The 19,843-nt window shown below is 44.4% G+C and overlaps 1 protein-coding gene across 1 annotated transcript in view; it reads right to left on the bottom strand.

Annotated features, from left to right (window-relative positions):
* Positions 1-19,843, bottom strand: part of ARHGAP24 (Rho GTPase activating protein 24) — a 1,622,143-nt gene that overhangs the window by 1,271,046 nt on the left and 331,254 nt on the right. The gene's annotated exons all lie outside the window — the stretch shown is intronic.

Raw genomic sequence — 19,843 nt, 5'->3', positions numbered from 1 at the left:
AGGGTTAAAAGCTAGGAATGCATGCATCTAGTGCAATTAACAACACAGGGGATGATTATCAAACATCTCTGGGCACAGAGGTGCAAGCACTCTGTTCCCTTGCTACAATGACCCTACAATCTCAACTTGAAAGGGTCTGATTCATGTAAAGTACAAGCAAGGTGGAGGGGTGTCGCCAACTGCCATGGCGTGAAGATGTGCTTCGCCGGGGCTCCCGATGGATCCTGATAATAGATCCTTTCTCCGTGCTTGGAGACACTCACGACCTCAGGAAGGGGTGTGCCTTCAGTTTCTTCGCTACCCGATCTGATGTGAGGTTGCGGCTATAACTGTCCGCTGCACGCTGTGCCGCTGCATAGGGATCGCTGATCTGATCGCCCGGAATGTGCCCAAACTATTGATATTGAAGCCTGATGCTGCTGCAGAGTATACAGGCTCCCTGGGAGCTGCCTGCTGGCCATCTGGTACCTATGGTTGATTGGGATGACGGGGGGAGCACCTGTGCTTGACTCGGCCCCGCAAACGAGGATGAAACATGGACCTCATGGGTAGGATGTGATGGTTGAGATCGCGTAGCACCTGAGACCACGTTGAGCGGAATTGTGATCTTTACACCAGGTACCTCTCTGGCCCACCGTGGGACCTAGGTGCCCTATGCATATGTTTTGGCTGGGAATTGTTAGGCACAGTTACTTGAATAGCATTGACCTGTTGAGCTATGGTTTTGGTGTTGCTGTTTGGTTATTATGCTTCTTTTACTTGCCTATGGACTACTGTGTTGGCCATTTGGTGATGCCGGCTCTCTTTAATTTAATTATGGTCCAGCTATGGGGATGGCTGGGTCTCAGTTGGGGAAGGCTCACTGTCTTGCCATGGACTTGGGGGATGGTAATAATAGGCTGTTGTCTAGACTTCCACCACTGCTTTGCATGCTTGTTGGGTGGGTCGGGGGCCAGGAAGAATAGCGGGGTCACTAGCTGTGCCATTCCATGGTGAATTAAATGAATTTTGTGTCTTGAAATGTGAGGGGATTGAATGGATACATTAAACGCAATAGAGTAAAGACATATCTACGTAAGAAGCGTGTGTTGATTGTTATTCTACAGGAGACTCATCTTTCAGATTCCAGGCAGGCTGATGTTATTGGTAGATTCAGCGGGATTGGGCATAGTGCTAATTTCTCTATTCTCTACATATGCCAGGAGGTCCTGAATTGGGTGGCGGCTTTGGTGCCCTTCAGATTGCTGGAGTCCTATGCTGATCAAGGCGGCAGGATGGTACTGGTCCACGGATATGTGGAAGATAGGTGTGTATAATTAATACTTATGCCCCTAATCATGACACCATTTAGAGATTCTGCATGGATTTGGAGCGGGGATTTCAACAGCACACTGGACCCGAGACTTGATATATCTGATGACAAACATCTATACCCCTGTCTGATATAATATGATATGACATTTATAACACGCCTATACACAAGTGTTTCAAGGCGTGACGAGGCAAGGGAGGGGAAACGGAGGGAAGACAGAGACAGCGATCCTACTAGGCCACGTGACTTTGAGATCACACAAGTGCAGGGGAAGGGGAAAAGGGCGGGTGGAGAATGGAGGGAGGCAGTGCAGTATATGGGATAACAGTAAAATAAATAAATAAATAAATAAATAATAAAAGTGCAGCCAGCTGGTGGCATGGCAAGTGCAGGGGTAAGTGTCGACATCAGGAGTTAAGTGCTAGTAGGGGCTGTAGGGATACAGAAACAGTCCCCGAGTGCAAGGGTTTCCAGGGGGGCATTGCAGGTGTGCACCTGGCAGGAGGGGACCTGGACCCAAGATCAGATGGTAGACAGGTAACCAGTGCAGTTTCAGATTCAGCCAGGAGATCAGCAGGGGAGAGGATGAGAGAAATCAGAAGCAAAGAGGAAGGACTTGAGGTGCTTCTGGAACTGGAGATGGGTCCCCTCAAGTTTCGGAGAGGCTGTGAGGCTGTTCCAGATGCAGGCCCCAGTAGATGAAAGAGATCTACCACCAACTTGCTGCTTGGAGAAGCGACTAACCCTGAGGGAGTCGGAGGCGGATGAGCAAAGAGCTCGAGAAGGAAGATATTTAGGAACAGAGTTGAAGGTATTGAGGCCCCAGGCCCCAGAATGCCTTATGGACAATGCAGAGGGTTTTTTAACTTAATCATCACCGCCACTGGGACCCAGTGCAGAGATTTCAGTCCTGGAGAGATAAAATCACTAGGCTTGAGTCCAAGCACAAGTCTCCCAGTCCTGTTCTGGATGAGGTGCAGAGGGCACAGAGTAGAGGCATGCAGATTTAGAAAGAGGCTGTTGCAGTACTCCAGCCTAGAGAGGACCAGTGTTCTGGAGACAGTGAGCTTCTGAGGGGAGGAGAGGAAAGGAAAAATACCTCTGAGGAGTTGTAGCTGGCAGTGTGACTTCTTAGAGACGTCAGAGATGTGAGGAGAGAAGGAAAGTGTAGAATTGAAGATGACCCCAAGGTTTTTAGCCTCACAGGTGGGAGCAGGAAGAGGGCCGAGAGAGGCCGGCCATAGAGTGACAGGAAAGGAGGGAGCAGGTGTGTCGATGAGGAGAATCTCGTTCTTACTAGCATTAAGGCAGAGATTATTGGCGGCACACCACTCCTGGATGGAGGACAGACAGTCAGGGATGAGAGAAGGAGAAGAGGTGGCAGAAGGGAGCCTGAAAATGAGTTGAGTGTCATCCGCATAGCACTGAAAGTTGGGGCAGAGAGCGGCAATGTAGTGGGCACGAAGTGCTAGGTATTGGTTGAAAAGCCAGTGAGAGAGGTTAGACACCTGGGGAACACCACATGTAGAGATAGAAATAGAGGAGAGAAAGGACCCAAGTTGGACCTGGCAGGGTCGATCAGAGAGGAAGGAGGTCAGCCAAGCCAGGGCCTGATCGGTGATACACAGGTTATCACGGAGACGGTTGAGCAGGATGGCATGGTTGACCATGTCAAAGGCAGAAGAGAGATCAAGTAAGATGAGGACACAGGGGGTGTTGGAATCAAGGTTGGAGAGCAGGTCTTCACGGATGTTCAGGAGAGCAGGTTCCGTGCTTCTGGCAGCTCTGAACCCAGACTGATGGACATGGAGACAACCAACAGATTCAGAGTGAAGATTAAGCTGGGAGATGGCCAGCTTTTCCAGGAGTTTGCGCAGGAAAGGAGTCATGGAGATTGGACGATAGTTAGCCGGGCAGGAAGGGTCACCAGAGGGTTTCTTAAGAAGAGGGTGCAAAGGGAGTGCTTCAGCGTGGAGGGGAAGACTCCAGTGGTGAAGAAGTGGTTGCAGGAATCAGCCAGAGAAGTAGCCAGCGTGTCAATGTGGTCCTTGATGGTTTTGAAGGAACAGGGGTGAACCTGTTTTGACGAGACTTTCATAGATCGGACTTGTCTAGAAACCTCATATGAGCAGAATAGGGGAAAGGCAGAGAAGGAGGGAGGAGAGGTAGCTGCAGGAGGGTCAGAGGTAGAGTAGAGAGTGGAGGGAGGAGGGGAGAGAAAGAGAGAGAGGAGAGGATGTCCTGAGATTTAGAGATGAAATGAGAAGCCAGGGCCGAGCAGAGGGCCTGGGAGGGGACAGGAGAGGTGGGGACTGCAGCAGGATTGGCCAGCTGCTTGCAGAGTTTAAAGATTTCGGCCGAGTTGTTAGATGCCGCAGAGATGTGGGTTTGGATGTGGGCTCTCTTCTTGGTGTGGACAGAGAGCCGGTATTGCATTTGGAGCAGACGGCAGGCCGGTTTGTCAGAGGTTGTACCGGAAGCACACCATTTCCTCTCAGCCACCCTGAACTTGCGTTTAAGGGTGGTGAGGTCTGAGTTGTACCAAGAGTTGCACTTTGCTTTGGGCTTCAAGCGGATCCTCATGACAGGGGCAAGAAAATAGAGAGTATCAGATATAGCAGAGTGGAACATGGAAAGGGTTGTGTCGAGGTGTGAGTCAGCCAAGGGGAGAGGGGGGAGGAAGTGGTGGCAAAAGCCTCAACTGACACATGCTTCATGGGTCAGATAAGCGAGAAGGTTGGTGGCAGTGCTGGAGTTGGCTTGGGAGGAAAGGAGAAAGTGATCACTCCAGGAGAGAGGAGTGGTGAAAGGGATCGAATGGGGAAGGTCTGAAGAGATCAGAACATCCAGAGAGTGCCCTGCACAGTGAGTCTGGCTAGAGGGGAGAAAAGAGAAAAGAGAGTGAGAGAGCATTGCAGAGGTCACGAAAGAGTCCAGTGGAAGGACAGAAACGAAGGTATGGTATAGGAATGTACGTAGATCAAAGCAAGAGGTGAATGACAACATATTGGCCTGGACCTGATGATATGCCGTCTTGAAAGCTTGTATATATGTTGTCTTTGTTGTTATATTACATTGCTGTTGCTGAACAGGTCTTAGGCCTTCTGGAACAAGAAATACTACTCTGGCTTCTGCATGGACATGGGGCTTCCCCAGTCTTTCATGTGGTTTGGGATTGGATTTTTGTTTGCAACAGTGGTCGATGGCAAGCGGTGCTTTGTATTTCGTACTATATTTGAATGTTTTACAAATAACAATGTTGTTGGAATGATGCAATTCCTGTTGTAACTTTGTTGCATTTCAATGCCAATAACAAGTTTTTAAATAACAGATAGTGCATGTAAGGCGGGACGGGTGGTGGCTGCGGGGGCAAGTGTCCCACAGTCACCTCCCTATACTATTTGAAGGCTAGTGTGTATTTCTCACATATGAATATGCTCCGGCTCAGTACCCAATATGGGTACGACTGGGGTGGGTCAGTGAGCACCTTTGCACTGAACCTGCAATTTCATTGCATTTACATTTTCACTTCTGTTCGGGGTGGCGAAATATAAAAGAAAAGTAGAACAGCCTGAACATGTCTACTTTTAGCAGGTCAGTGCTTGTACGGGCTTTCCAGAACCCTGGTAGCAGGCGAGGTTCCCCTCCGCCGTGCTTGCAACACTAGAAAAAGTTGAAGATCTTAGGCACATCAGGGGGCTTCTCAATGTGAACTGGGGTGTGCTTTGATTTATGTAAGGCCCACTAATACCAGCATTTTGCACCTGAGCTGATTCTCAAAAGTGACTCTGCCAGCATAAAAGGATATTGCATGGATAGACCCACTTTTGTGATGAGCACAAGTGAAAGGTTTGGATATTTTGACCACTTGCATATGGGCATTTGCATTGATCTGCATGCTTAAGAAAAGAGAGTTTACACTAAACAGGTGTGATAGTTTCAACAGAGCTTGCCTTGTCCTAATATATAAAGACGGTTGGTTGAAATGTGGATAGTAATTCTATATACATAACAGTCTTAGGATGTTTGTGAAAAATGGCTGCAAGCACAGAGATCCAACACGAGTTGGCAGAAGGTCTCAATAGATGATAGCACAGGTGCAAGTAGAAAGTTTAATGAAGATAGTAACAGACATTGCATGGGATCAGCTAACTAGACATATCCTACACGAGAGGAAACTAATGTGTACATGTTGCCTGAACATGACAGTGTGTTGCTTTTGTGTTACAATTGTGAAAGGTCTAGATGCTTTGGAATGCTTCATGGGGCCCTTAACAGTACTACACTCTCTGCACACTACAGTACAATTACCATTCTCCTGGGCGTGTCAGTTTCAAATCTTATGTTATGTTGATTTATACCACGCACTGATACCACCCAAAGACAATCTCCGGGCTTGGTTAGTGAAGCAAGAATGATAGGATAGGTCCAGAACCAGGAGAAACTGGTGCCTGTGTGTGTTGGCTTGCGGATGGTAGCTTGTTGTATCCGTACGGGTAAGGTCCAATGCCTGGGATGTTTTCTGTGTGGCTGTTTGTTTTTGTTGCGTTGTGTCTGTGTGCTTTATGTGTAGATTACTGGTATTTGTGGTTGTGTGCACTGGCTTGTTGTGTCCATAGGGTAAGGTCTAGTGTCCGGGTTTGTTTATCATTAGTGTGTGTTGCTTGTGTTGGGCGTGTGTTTGGGTATGGGTTGGCTAGACCAGTGGGTGTGCATAGTGCTTGGGTGGTGTGTTTGAGGAAGTAGAATTGGGGTGGTTACTGCTTTGGGTCCTCGCTAAATTCTTCTGTGTGCCTAATCTACACTGTCCTATCTGTTGTGACACATGTTATGTTCTGTTATTTGGCATTTATATAGCGCCCTATCTATCATTGGTATGATCTCAAAGCGCTTTTGGGTTGAACATCCTTGCGGACTGTAGTCCGGGTCAGTCGAGTCAGTAGGGTAGAATACAGTGCTTGGGTGCACTCGATATGTGTGCAGCCAGTGTTATTTGTGTAATGGTGGCTGCATCCTAACACTAGGTGCGGTGGTAGTGAGAGATCAGTTGAATGTGCGCAAATGGGTGGGTGGTCTCAGAGACTACATTCTGGTGGCATTAGGCCTGTTTAAGATGTTTATGTGTGCAGCTGGGCTGATTTTTTCGTGGGGCATAGCTGCGCTCTATTGTTTGTTGGTGTAAAGTCGAGAGTTAGCATATAGGTACGAGAGGGGAGTGTCTGGAGTGGATGATGTATTGTTCCTGGTTACTTTCTAGGTCAGGATGAGCTGGCAGTGATCATCTTCATGTTTTGCGGTAGCGGTACTCTGAGGTAGATTTACAGGTTGGACCGGGGTAAGTTATGATTTGCCCGGTCAGAGGGTCATTGTTCTTAGGTTTGGCACTATGTGTGAGGGAGCTCATTTTCCAGGTCCCTGGTTGTGGTTTATGGTGGGTTACAGGGTAGGTCTAGGCAGGGTACTGGATATAGGTCAGGATATATTTTGCAGTAACGTAGCCCTACCTTGGCAGTGGTATTAAAGGACAGGCTGGACAGTAGCATTGTAGGGAGTGAATGGGTATGAACAACTTGAAGGCACAAGAGGCTGCTAGGCCTGTCTAGTAGTATGGGGAAGCGAAGAATTGGCAGATGAATATCCTGGAGCCTGAGGGACACTACGGCTGTCAACTGTGGCCTCAAAGTTCCTAAATCCACCTTAATGTTTTATTGGTCACTTTCTGTGGTATCTTCTCGCAGTATCCTTAGGAACACTTGTTGGCCAGCTGTCATTACTTTCCAATTTAATGTCATTGAACTCATGATTTTATAGTTTGCTGAGTTTCAGTGGCCTTAGATGGTCCTAATCATGGTTTACAGAAAAAGCCAGGTTTTTAGAGCTTTACGGAAGGCCATGTAGTCTTGGGTGTGTCAAATGTGAGTGGGGGAGAGTTCCACAGAGTTGGAGCCAAGGTTGAGTAGGCAGACCCTCCAATCCTGGTTGAATTGTAGGCTGAAATCACTTATAAGAGGGCAGTGCTGGACCTTAGGCAGCGTGATGGGTGGTAGGGTGTAATCTTCGCTTGTAGGTATTGTTGGGTGTCCTGACCCATGTTTGGACTATTATGCTGCAACATTTGGTGCTGTGGGCTTAGAAAATCCAAGATGGCTAAAAAAGCCCACATTGCGCCAGAATCCAGGAAAACCGCGCAGTTTTGGCACACACCAAAATGTTCCCCTGACCTGCCACCCACCAGTGCGAGCGTGATGGGCCAGGAGTGCCATGGGTGAAATGTGTGCCAAAGAAAAACAGCAGTGCCGGGTGGCTCAAAAAGCGCTTTGAAATCACCTTTGTTTCTCTGAATGCAAGCTCAAAATGCCTATTTTAAACATTGCAAGATATTCAAAAATCTCACTGAACACCAGCAGACATTTGGCAGAATGTAGTCTTGTGTGCATACAAAATCTGGGAAAAGAAAGAGCCTAAAATAATGTTCATAATGAAACTGGCTGAGCTGTGGATGTCAGCAGCCTAAGTTAAATTGGACTGAAAGACACTAAAATCTAAATGTTTAAAATAAATGAGTGACCTACTGTTGAGTGTCACATAGTTTGCAACTGTTAAATGTCGTAGTTTTGAACTTAGAATCAACGTTCTAGCTGCATGTGTAAAAATTGTAAGTTTGTTTTGAATGAAGAAAAACTGGGAACAAAAGTGACATTCAGCTGAAGCCTGCTTGAAGAGAGTGAATTCTGCCCGGCAACTACCCCCGACAGGAGTTGAAACTTGCTCAGCCACTCTTCCCAGGCCTGGCTGCATTCTGCTGCCCCCACCAAAAGGAGATGACACCTCCCTGATTGAATCAGGGGAGGAGCATCTAGGACTGGAGGGAAACAGAACAATGAGCCTTCCTTGGCTCAGGCAAATGTTAAATTAGGGGGGGGTCGTAAATGGCTTCCACTTGAGAGAAACAGGGAGGGGCAGTGCCTCTGTGAGCAACTTGAGTTGGAGGAAGTGGACAAAGCAGAAATTCCACCATGTGTTTTGGGAAACCACAACCCTCTGGGCCAGAGCATAATTTTAAAAAGATGGATAATTCATAGTACGGACTTGTCAAAATTATATAATTAATATCATTATTCTTGTGATTTTTCTGTGCACATTTTAAGAGGTGTTAGGAATCTGTGGTATGTTCTTGGGGGTAGTAGAGGAAAATAAGGTATTACTCCAAATGTCTGTATGTTAAAAATCTGACACTTTATCATCTGATGCCCATATTCCTTGTGCATGTTTGTGTAAATTCTGGAAAAGTTTAGAGGTTGTGTTCTTGATGAAAAGGGCAGAATTCTGTCATAAGTGGACACAACATCTTACAAAGACAGGGATTGGATGGTTTGGTGGTACAGAAAATATGTTAACTGGACATATAATATTAGAAAAATTGTACGTAGATAAATATGTATTTGGATCAAGAATAGATTTGTGTGCAAATTGGCCAGGGGTGGATTCTCTGACCCATAAACTACCTCATCACGATGACACTCCATTTCCTTCCCCCAATCAAGGGAGAGAGGAAAACTTGGCCAATGATAATTTGCGAGGGGCAGGCTTAGCTATGCCAACACTTCTTTTGCAAACTATTCAACCGCCGGGCTGTGCGGTTTGCTGCTTGCTAAGAGTCCTGTGTATCCAGAACAGAACCAGTACCCAGAAAGCAGTGCGGTATCCAGAATCCACTTGATCCAGACCAGCGGAACCAGAGACCCAGGCCAGACCGCTGTGAACAGAACCGGTGCCTGATTGAGCAGAGAGAACCGCAGCTAAACTTGTTGACCAGATCAGTGACGAGGCCATTCCTTTCAAATTTATAGTGTGAGTACTCAGCTAGAACTGTGCAGAACCCATCTCTTAGCTTAAAATAATCTGATTCAAAACATTTGAACCTGTCCAGAACTGCATCATAGGAATCGTGTGTTCCCTCTCCGATTTAAACCTGTAAAGTGTAATTTTGCCATTTTGAATCATTATTTCATTTCTGAAAAACTACCTTAACGAAATCATCCATATCTCTTGCACTGTTTGTGCTAGGAGTGAGTTTTAACTTTCATTTTAAAGCGAAGATTCTGGGCTTTCCAAAAAACACAGAACCGACTTTCTAGTCCGTAATTGCGCTCGACGCACTCGGAAAAAGTGCTGCGATTTGCGATTTGGCTCAAATTTCTTCACTTGTCAAAATAGCAGCTTCGTGCTTTCCTTTGCTGAAATTCGTTTGCAACCTGACAATCATACATAGAGCATTGCTAACGTGATCCTGAACTGATTTAAAGTATCTCTCACTGACCCTGGACCTCTAGAGGTAATTAAAAGCATTTTTAGCATATTTTTCCCTTCTTTGCATACCACATTTAAAGTACTTTGCCTGTGTTTCAAATCATACCTGTTTTGCTCTAAGCTCGCTGGGGGGAACTGGATATTTGTATTGCATTTTGTATTCCTGAGAATTGTGTGCTCTCCTTCCATCTCCTTATCTTGCATAGGGGGGAGGGAATTGTCAAAGAAAAAGTGATCATATCATCTTTTGTTGAAATCCTATCAAGTTTATTTCTGTGCTGCATTTTTCCCTCATTGCATCTCCTTGAAACCATAAAGCATTCTCAGCTACCTTATCCTCTATACTACTCCTCAGTAATTAAACCAGTGTGCTAGTATAACATCATCCATTGTTGATCACTGTCATATGTCTAAGTGTGATATCAAATATTAATTTATTATAAAAGTGTGATATGTATCTATTGTTTAATTTTTCAAATAAACCTTTTTAATTTGCAAAACAAACCCACTTCTTGGCTCAGTGGGGTCAGGGGGATTCTAAGAGAGGGGCGTTATACAAGGGTTCATCATCCAGATTATAACATGTAATACAAATATATAAATGAGGGCTTCGCTTGAGCAATCACAGACAAGGCACTGACTTAGTGGGAATGCTTGATTGGAGTCATTAACAGTATGCTGGGCCGGTGTTGTGCACTGCTCGGTGGGTAATGCACAGGATTTTCAGAGTGGCCCTTCGTCCAACAGGGAGCCAGTGAAGGTTGCGGAGAGCGGAGGCAATGTGATCCCTGTGTTCCACTTCAAGCAACAGTCTGGCGGCAGCGTTTCGGTCTCTTTGAAGTTTGTTAAGTTGGTATGCTGGTGTACCCAGATATGAGGAGCTGGCATAGTCCAGTCTTGAGATAACAGTGAACATAATAGCAGCAATCCTATTGGGGTAGGTGAGGCAAGAGAAAATGTGTCTTAGGAGCTTGAGGTGGTAGTGACAGGATTTTGATACATTATTGATCTGATGGCAGAGGGTTAAGCCCGAGTCCATAGTGCAGCCAAGATTTTTAACTATTTCGGAAGTAGGAGGGGGGGTGCCCAGGGAGGGAGGCCATGGAAGTGGATGCGGGAGTTGGGCAGTGTTGCCGCTCACCATTATCTCAATTTTATCCGGGTTCAGAAGGAGGTGGTTTCTTGTCATTCTTTGGTCAATGCCTCTGAGGCAAGCTTCAAGGTCAGGTCATGGGTTGAAGCTTGTTTTGGGAATTCTCAGGATAATTTGGATATTGTCAGCGTAGTTGCAGCAGGTGAGGTTGTGGGTGTGGATAATCCCATGTAGAATGGTCAGATAGAGTCTGAAAAGGAGAGCAGAGAGGCAGGCGCCTTGTGGTAGTCCAGTGTTCACTGTGCAAGCGGTTGAGAAAAGGGGTAGAGGAGAGTGATTTTGTTTCCTGTTGTTAGGGAATGAGGCAATCCATTTGAGTGCTGAGCCTCGGATTCCTATGGAGTGGAGTCGGTCAAGGAGGATAGAATGGTTAACAGTGTCAACGGTGGCTACCAAATGAAGGAGAACCAGCACTGCACAGACCTCAGAGTCCGCTGAGACTGGATTCTGTTCCATGGCACAGCCTAAAGCCTGATTGAGAGGGATTGAGTAGGTTGTTGGATTCCATAAAACAGTTGAGCTGAGAGTACACAGCTTGGTCAATGAGTTTCGCCAGGAATCGGGAGTTGGAAATTGGCCTGTAATTCATAGGCTCAAGGGGGTCAAGGGAAGCCTTTTTTTCAGAAGAGGTTTGACATGCGCTATTTTAAAGGCCTTGAGACAGATGCCAGAGGTGAGGGACTGATTTAGTATGGACATTGAATGTTCTCCTGCCCATGGGGCGGAGAATATTTCTTTCAGAAGGGAGGCCAGACAGGGATGGGGGAAAGGGGGATCCGGATGGTCTGCTACTGGATAGTAGATCAAGGAACTCGTCTCTCGAGATGAGGTTAAAAGAGTCGAAAGATGAAATTTTTTTTGTTTTTATATAATTGTTTTACAATTTTTTTACAAATTCTGTCCTTGTTTCCTGTTTTCCTTTGGGACTGTCCTGGAATTTTCTGTTCAATGGGATGTTTGAAAGCTCTCTGTTGTTATTTCTTTTTCGTCCAGCTTCAATTTTTCCAAGGAGGTCGCTGTGGCCACCGTCAAAGATGCGGAATTGCCGCACATTAGCATATTCCACCAGGTTTCTTCGTTTGCCGTTTGATACCGATCTTTGAGTGGTTTGAGATGGATAGTTCGCATGGTTGCCGTTCCTGCGCAGTAAAGAAGAAGATGGCGTAGTGTTTCGGTTTCCCTCTGCTCACAATATCTACAGTTTTTGGTTGTCGACTGTTTTCTTCGAAAGAGAATCTCATTGGTTTTCAATATGTTTAGCCTTGCTCTCAAGAAAGTTGTTCTCAGTCGTTTGTCTGGGAACTTTTTTAGGTAATTTCTGACTTCATCTACTTTTTGGGTGTTCATAGTGTAATGTGTTGTGATTGTGAGTTCTTCTGTCTTATCTAAAGTCTCAATCCAGTCTTGTATTTTCAGTTTTTTCTTTACTTTTTCCGGGATCCGTTCTATTTCCCATTCAGAACATCCAATTTTTTCCGCTTGTTCCAATAGTCTGCTGTACCAACTTGATAGCATTGGGTTTGTTTCACTCTTCATCTCTTGATATATTATCTCCAGTATTTTAGGACGCGGCTGCCTTATGATTTTACCCAGGAATAGGAGACTGTTTCTTGTTACCAAAGATTCCAATGATTGGAGACTCAATTCGCATCGAATGATTGTCGCAGAAGTGGAATTTGGAAGATGTAGTACTCTCCGCCAAAATATACCTTCTAATTTAGCCCACAATGACTTTGGCAGGTATAGCATGGCCTCGGCTCCATAGGTCAAAGTTGGACCTACCTTTGCTCTATAGAAGTTTATTAATGGGAGGATTGAAAATTTCCCAAATTTTCTGTCCAAGGATATTGCCTGAGCTGCTAGCATTTTTGTTTTGGAGATAAGATGCTCTTGCATAGATATTTCAATTTTGCTCGACGATAGTTTTACCCCTAAGTAGGTACAGCTTTTCACTATTTCTAGTGGCTCCGAGTTTGCGAACCATTTCTTTTTTTTTTTTGTTCTCGCTGGTTTTTCTAAGATCAGGATTTTTGTTTTAGATGTATTAAGTTCCAAGTCGTTTTTAGTCAGGTAGGCTGTGAGGCTGTCTATTTGTCTCTGTAGACCAATTGCTGTTTGATCTAGCAATAAGATGTCGTCTGCATACAGCAATCTTGTCACTTTTGAGTCGCCTATTTGAGGAGGAAATGATCTGGTGTCATTTTCGGGATCTGCAATGTCCGCCATGTAGGCCTTATATAGTGCCGGTGCCAGGGGGCAGCCTTGTTTCACCCCTCTGTTTGTTTTTATATTTTCCGACAACAAGCCTGCTTCATTGAGTCGAATTTTGATCGATGTTCCACTATATAGCGCTTTTACTTGAGCGAGAATGGCTGATGGACATTTTTGTTTCTCCAGTTTTTTCCATAGTTTTTTTCTGTTCACACGATCAAAAGCTTGCACCAGATCAATTGAAGCAATGAATATTGGTGGTTGCCCCTCGAAGACCTTTGATTTTAGTATGCTGGTCAGCATAATATTTACCGACGTTCCCAGGTTCTTCTCGAATCCTGATTGAAAGGGGTCAGTTGTTTTTGCCTCTTTTTGCCATATCTGAAGTTCGTCCAACAACAATGATCCGTAAAGTTTGCCGAGTACATCTAGAAGTGCAATTGGCCTGTAGTTTCTCGGATCGTCTCTTGGGCCCTTTTTGTAAATTGGGACGATGTTTGCAGTCTTCCATGTCTCCGGAATAGTTCTCGAAATCCTAGATCTCCTAAAGATTTCTGCTATTAATGGAGCCCAATTTTCTGGGTCCTGCTTCAGAATGGCGTTGGAGATGCCGTCCGGTCCGGGGGCCCAGGAGTTGTTCAGTTTCTTAATCTTAGACAAAATGTCCGTCTCTGAGCATACTATCCAGTTGACCTCTTCTTGGATAATCGATGTTACTTCTCCTGGAGTGGGGACCTCTTCTTGGATAATCGATGTTACTTCTCCTGGAGTGGGGTCATTGTATAGGTCAGTGAAATGGTCACTCCATTTTTCTTCTGCGACACTGTTTGTAATTCTTGCGTCCATGGGCGAGATTTTATGTTTTACGATTGTCCAAAAATCTCTTGAATTCCTTTTACAAACTGCTCTCAACATGTTCTCTGCGTCCATCTGGTATAATTTCCATCGTGTCGCTTGTAGCCAGGATTTATACAATTTTTTAGTTTTAGATGCCAGGTCTACATTTGTTTGTGTTGGATTTGTTCGTGCAAGCCGAATCACCTTTCTTAGATTTGATTTCTTTGCTCTCAATTCCTCATTGTGAGTATGTAAATGAGTTTTATCATCTACTCTTTTACGTCGTGGATGGAGATAAGGGATCAAGAGAGGCGTGTAATCCAAGTTTGCTTTCAATGTATTTAAGGTCGTTTGTCCATTATAGGCTGCCGTGATGGAAGTTATGCCTTCTGTTGTAATTTTCAATCGGTTTCCTTGTTGATTTAGTTCCAGATTTTTCGACATTGTCACCGGCACCTTTTTTTTTGCTGGCCATGTTACGGTTAGTAAATTATGATCACTGGCCGTAGTCTTCACTACCTTGAAGCTTGTGGTTAGGAGATATAATTCTTTAGAGGCAAAGATGTAGTCAATTGTACTTCTTTTGCCCGCACTTTCCCATGTTGGAATTCTGGATTTGGCTGAATCAAGGGAGTTTAAATTGTACAAATCCCTGGAGTCCATCAGTTTGACCCATGCTGCACCTCTCGTTGTTGATTGAGTGTTGCTCGTGTTGTGCGTTGGTCTTTCTTTCTCCGATACCGGGCAAGAGGCGTTTAAATCGCCACATATCAAGATGTGGTCCATATCATACATCTCTGTTGTATCTGTAAGGATTTTTTCCACCTTATTTAGAAAGTTTTTTGTCTTTGTTATTGACGGATTCCAGTAGATGTTAAGTACCAGGATAAGCTCCTGCCTTGGTTTTTTTTTTTGCCGGGGGTCCTCTTTATTCCATTCCAGCAATGTCGCCTGAATTGTCAGGGATGATATCAGGTTATGAACTATTCTAAGCGCTCCGCCAGTTTTTACAGCTGTCAACAAGCCTGAGGTAGGACGTCCTCGTGTTCCTTTTTGTGCCGGCGAGAGTGATACTTCAAAACCATCCAGGCTCGGTTGAGATAATAACCAGGTCTCCTGCAAAGTTATAAGGTCAAAAAGGCCCAGGTTGACATCTCCTGAATGAGTCAGGTGAATGTGGCCTCTTGTGTTCCAGGAGCCAAGAATGATGTTTTGATCCGGTTCTTTGCCCTCGTGTAGCTCCTTTAACGTCTCTCCAACGAAATTGTCAGATTGACGATTTGATTGCTATTTCCTCACATATTTTGTTAGTGCTGTAGAAATCCATGCCCATTTATTGGTGTTTTTTTCTATTTCTTGCGTCTGGATCTGTGTTGATGTGTTTCTACATGTGATACGTTTATCTTTTTCTCTGCCGGACTGTGTCAGAAACGGCCCTTTCGGGTATTTTGGGGGTAGTCTTTGTGATTTCTTATCATTTTGTATCCGGTTGTCTTGGGCTGAAGAATTTTCTTTGATCTTGTCTCTTTCTTTGTCCTTTTTCTTTCTTAAGTCACTTTGATCTAATGTTTCTCGTGGTTTTCGACGTTCATCTTCTTCCTTTTGCTCTTCTCTTTCCGGTGTATAGTTGTGTTTTCTCTTTGTTCTTGTTCGTCTTTCAGTTATAGGCGTTGTCTTCCATGTTTCTTTTGCGTTTGTCCCGTGTTTACATTTTTCTTTTGTGTCATACTCATCCTCTCTTCTGTGCCCTCTTTCTTCTGCAGTTGTTTCTCTTAAGGTATACCCTCTTTTGGCTAAATCTCCTGCCACAGACAACAGCAGTTTCTTCACTGTATGCGATGTAATATGGAGGAAGATACTGTCCGTTCTAGTTTTATGTGCGAATTCCACTATGTTTAGGTCGACACTTTTGATTTGATCTCCATTCTGTACTTTTTGTAGTAATCTCATGGTTGCTCTCCTGTTTAATAAAAGTTTTTCTCCCTTTTTGTCACTTTTTTCTAGTTTCAAGGTACGTGATGAATTGCTCTTGTGAGTGAAAATTGTTGATGTCCGGGTGGGGTTAGACTGTGTAAGGTGATCCGAAGGTCTTCTGTTTGATCTCTTATTTCTTTCTGAGTGTCTCTCACTTGAGCTCGTTTTTTCTCTTCTTTTATTTCGATTTTCTGGTGTTTTTGTCCTTTTTCTATATGGAGAAGTTTCTGGTTTGTATTGTCGAGCATTTTTGTTATATTGAAAGTGTTGTTTGTGGCGTGTTCCGCTATTCGGCGTGTATCCGGCCCATTCTCTCACGTGCTTTTCCTTTGTGTTCTGTGCAGGGCCATCCCTGACTTTTTCGTGTTCAATTTTGTTTATCTTTGTGTTGGCCACTCGGAACAACGTTTTCCTTTCTGGGGTTATCCGACTTCTTCTGTAGCTTAAGTCATCTGTTTTATTTATTTCTTTTTCAGGTGCTTTTAGTTGTATCTGCTTGTGATTGACCCTTTGTTCTGTTATTGGTAAGGTATCTTCCATAAATGACACCTTTCTTTTTTTTTTAATTGGACGAGGAATTTCTGACTCTGAGTTTTCAATCGAATATGTACTCAGGTCCAACAGATTTGACGAGCTCTCCTCCACCCGTTTGTGATTTGCTTTCATGTTTATCTCTTGTAATTCGCTTTCTACATTTTTGGTTTTTTGGGATATCCCAGCTATCCATTTGGAAATACTCAAATTTGCATTTTTTTCTGGGTTTTGTTTCTCCTGTACTTTTGACCCTGTAGTGCTCAGTTTATCTTTTTGACTTGAACTGATTTTTGAGATCTTCTGTTTCTGGGATTGAGGGTTATTTTCATTTTGATCCCTCGTTTGCTGAGTTTCTTTGTGTCCCGCTTTTAGTTTTTTTTCCATTTTCTTTAAGTTCGTGTCGTTTTCTTTAGTTGGTGTCAGATCACAATTGGTATCTGCTGAGGTTTCTATTAGTTCCTCTTCGTAACTATTTTGTCTGGTCTCCCTCTGGTCAGTTTGGGAATAAGAGGATACTGCTTTTTTTTTAAACTGAAACACCTCAATTTTATCCGTCATGGTGCCTTGTTCCTTTGTGGAGGCCTTCCAGGCCTCCAACGTTGTTATGTATCCTTACAAGTGACTTAACTTCATATTGCATGCTGCTAGTACTGAAGTGTGATCTTTAAGTGTTTCATTTATTGTTTCGTACAATTTCCCAAAAGGTGCCAGAGCAATGGTCATGGCTGACATTACAGGTAAAATGTCCACGTTTTTAACTGGTGAGTTTTTTTCTTTTTTTTTCAATGGGGTTCCAATTTCGATTTTTGCTTTCTGTGGCGTTGATAACAAAACTCGTAAGGCGTCTGTCGAGATGTCTAACTTTTTATGTTGCGGCGAGCACTTCTCGCCTATAGTATTCTCTCTTTGTTTTAGCATTTTTTTATAGTTCAGTATTGCTTCTGCCAATTTTATTTCTTCTTGATTCCACATATGGCTTGGTTTTGGCTTTATCAAGTCTTCCACTTTCTTGTCCTTTTTCGTATTTTTATTTTCGTTGTCTATAATCTCAATAGTTTTTTCCACTGGTTTGTCTGGCTGTGTGTACCCCACTTTTTGGTTTTCGTTATTTGTTACCTCTGATGATTCCCTGGCTTTATTGTTTCCTTCTGTCTGAATAGAGTTTGATATGTCTTCCTGTTTTTTTTCGATATCCTTTTCTGATGTTACTATTTTCAGTATTGATTTGTTTTTATCTTTCTCGTGCTCCTGAGGTCTATTCTCTGTAGTTTTCTTATCTATGCCAGTTTTAGTTGTTTCTGTCCTTTGGCATGCAGGAGGTTGGCTTGGGTGCCAACGTATGTGTGGTAGTAGGACTCCTCCCTCTGTCGACTTTTCTATCTTCAGTGGGTTTATTTTATTTCTTTGGGGGGATGGTGGAATTCCTGCCAAGATTTCTAAATCGGAAAGCTCAAAACGATTTACAGTCGGAGGCTTCCCCAGTTTTTCAAAGAATCTTCCAATCGGGTTATTTGACGGTATTAACGGTTTTCCCGTTTTTTTCGTTTGTGGCTTTGGTGGGAATCTATTTTTCGGAGTCGACGCCTCAGTGGGATTGTATTTTTCCCCTCCTAGTCTTTTTGTTTGTTGGTCCATTAAAAGTTCATTATCTTTGTGACTAGAAAGTATTTGTGTTTCTTTTCCTTTTAAGTTGTCCTCAAGTAACTGTTTTGTTACTGGTTGATGAGGCTCTTCTTCTTGCTTCTCTAGTTGTAAATAAGTATGTGTTTTTGCCCAGTTATGTTCTCTCAGGATATTTAATTCATCCATATCTTCTCCTTCCTGTTCCTCCGAGTATGATAGGGTAATGTTCTGACAGCTCGCATCTCTGGGCTCTGATTGATTCCATTCCGGGCTGGGTAGGTCAGATCTCACTGTCACTGGATGAAGGTCACTTTCGCATGTTTGAAGATCTTGTGGATCTGGCCTCTTATTTGTCTTTCTCACCTCGATCTCTGTATTCTTTTGTGTGTTTTCATTTGTACTGGTTAAATTTGTAGCTTTGCACTTCTTCGCTGTACCACCAGATGGTGTCTCCTCAATCCGCACGGCAGCGGGCCCGTGGGCTCCGCTCTCCAAGAGCTCCACGCTCAGCCCTGAAACCGCTCGTGCGGGCTCTTCTTCCATGACAATTTCTCTTTGCTCTCTCAGCAAGTCCTCCGGTGGTGTCTCTTCCTTTTTCTGCACGGTGGAGGGCCCGCGAGCTCCGTTCCCCAAGAGCTCCGCGCTCAGCCCTAAAACCACTCGTGCAGACACCTTGCGATGGTCAGAGCAGTGGAGTCAGGGGGGGCATGTGTGGGGCATGGGGTGAGGGTAGAAAGTTTGGTATTAAGGGCTGCCATCCTGTCTAGGGATGTGTTGTAGAAATGCAGCGAGAGAGAGTCGCAGAGTGTTTGCGTGGGTGTGTTCAGGGCAGAAGTGCAGGAGGGTTTCACAAATTCAGAGATCATCCTGTGGAGCTCTTTGCTGATATTGCGACAGTTCAGGGTTTGTTTATTGTAATAGGTCTTTTTGGCCTTTCGGATCTCAGATTTGTAATTATGGTGATGGTGGGTGAACATAGATCTGCTGAGAGGGGTTTTGAATATTCGCCATTTGCGCTCAAAAGAGTTATTTTGGCTTTTGAAGGTCTTCAGGTGGGCGTAAACCATTTGGGGGATTGTCCTTTGTGAGAGGCAGCGGGCGTGAGTGGGTGATGGGAAGTAGTGATTCATTAAGCCAGGAGTCAAAGGATTTGATGGTTAATGGTCTATCTATGGTCGACGGTGCTGGGAGAATGGGCTGCAGGGATTCAGCTAGGTCAGGGAGTAACTTGACTTTGTTCCAGTATTTGTGATCATGTGTGGGGGCAGGGTGAGTCTTGGGTGGAGGGGGAGGAGTGTGGATAGAGAAAGAAATGACAGAGTGGTCTGTCCAGATGAGCGGTTTGGGACTAGAAACAGAGACAAGGTCAAAAGAGCTGAAGATTGCATCAAGGGTGTGACATCCAGATTGGGTTGGACCTGTGGTAGGTCGGGAAAGGTTGAATGCCTCTAGACTGTCGACCATGGAATGGGTCATGGAGTTGTTTGGCACATCAAACCAGATATTTAAGTCCCCCAGTAGTGTGCGTGGTGTTTTTTTTTTACCAGAATGGTAGCTAGCGATTCACAGGGATTGTTGGCAAAAAGTCTGTCATACCCAGGGGTCTGTATATGAGTAGGAAGCTGTGAGTGGTGTTGGCAGTAGAGAGAGTTTTACTAGAAGGGATTCACAGTTATCATTGCATGGCTGGTATTTTGAAATGGTGAAATGGGGTTTATAGAAGATCACTACTCCACCACCTCTGGAGGATCTGTTGTTGGAGATAGCAAGTAGCCTGGGGGGAATGCCTCATGCGGGACTGGTGCAAAATCGTCAGAGAACCAAGTTTCCATGATGTATATTACTAATCTCCATAATTCTATCTAAGTGTTACAATGGTTGATCTTTTC

This window comes from Ambystoma mexicanum, chromosome 6q (genome assembly GCF_040938575.1).
Source record: "Ambystoma mexicanum isolate Mex_15411 chromosome 6q, UKY_AmexF1_1, whole genome shotgun sequence".
Classification (NCBI taxonomy): domain Eukaryota; kingdom Metazoa; phylum Chordata; class Amphibia; order Caudata; family Ambystomatidae; genus Ambystoma; species Ambystoma mexicanum.
The sequence above is the reverse complement of the archived record's forward strand: the minus strand, read 5'-3'. Positions and strand labels throughout refer to the sequence as shown.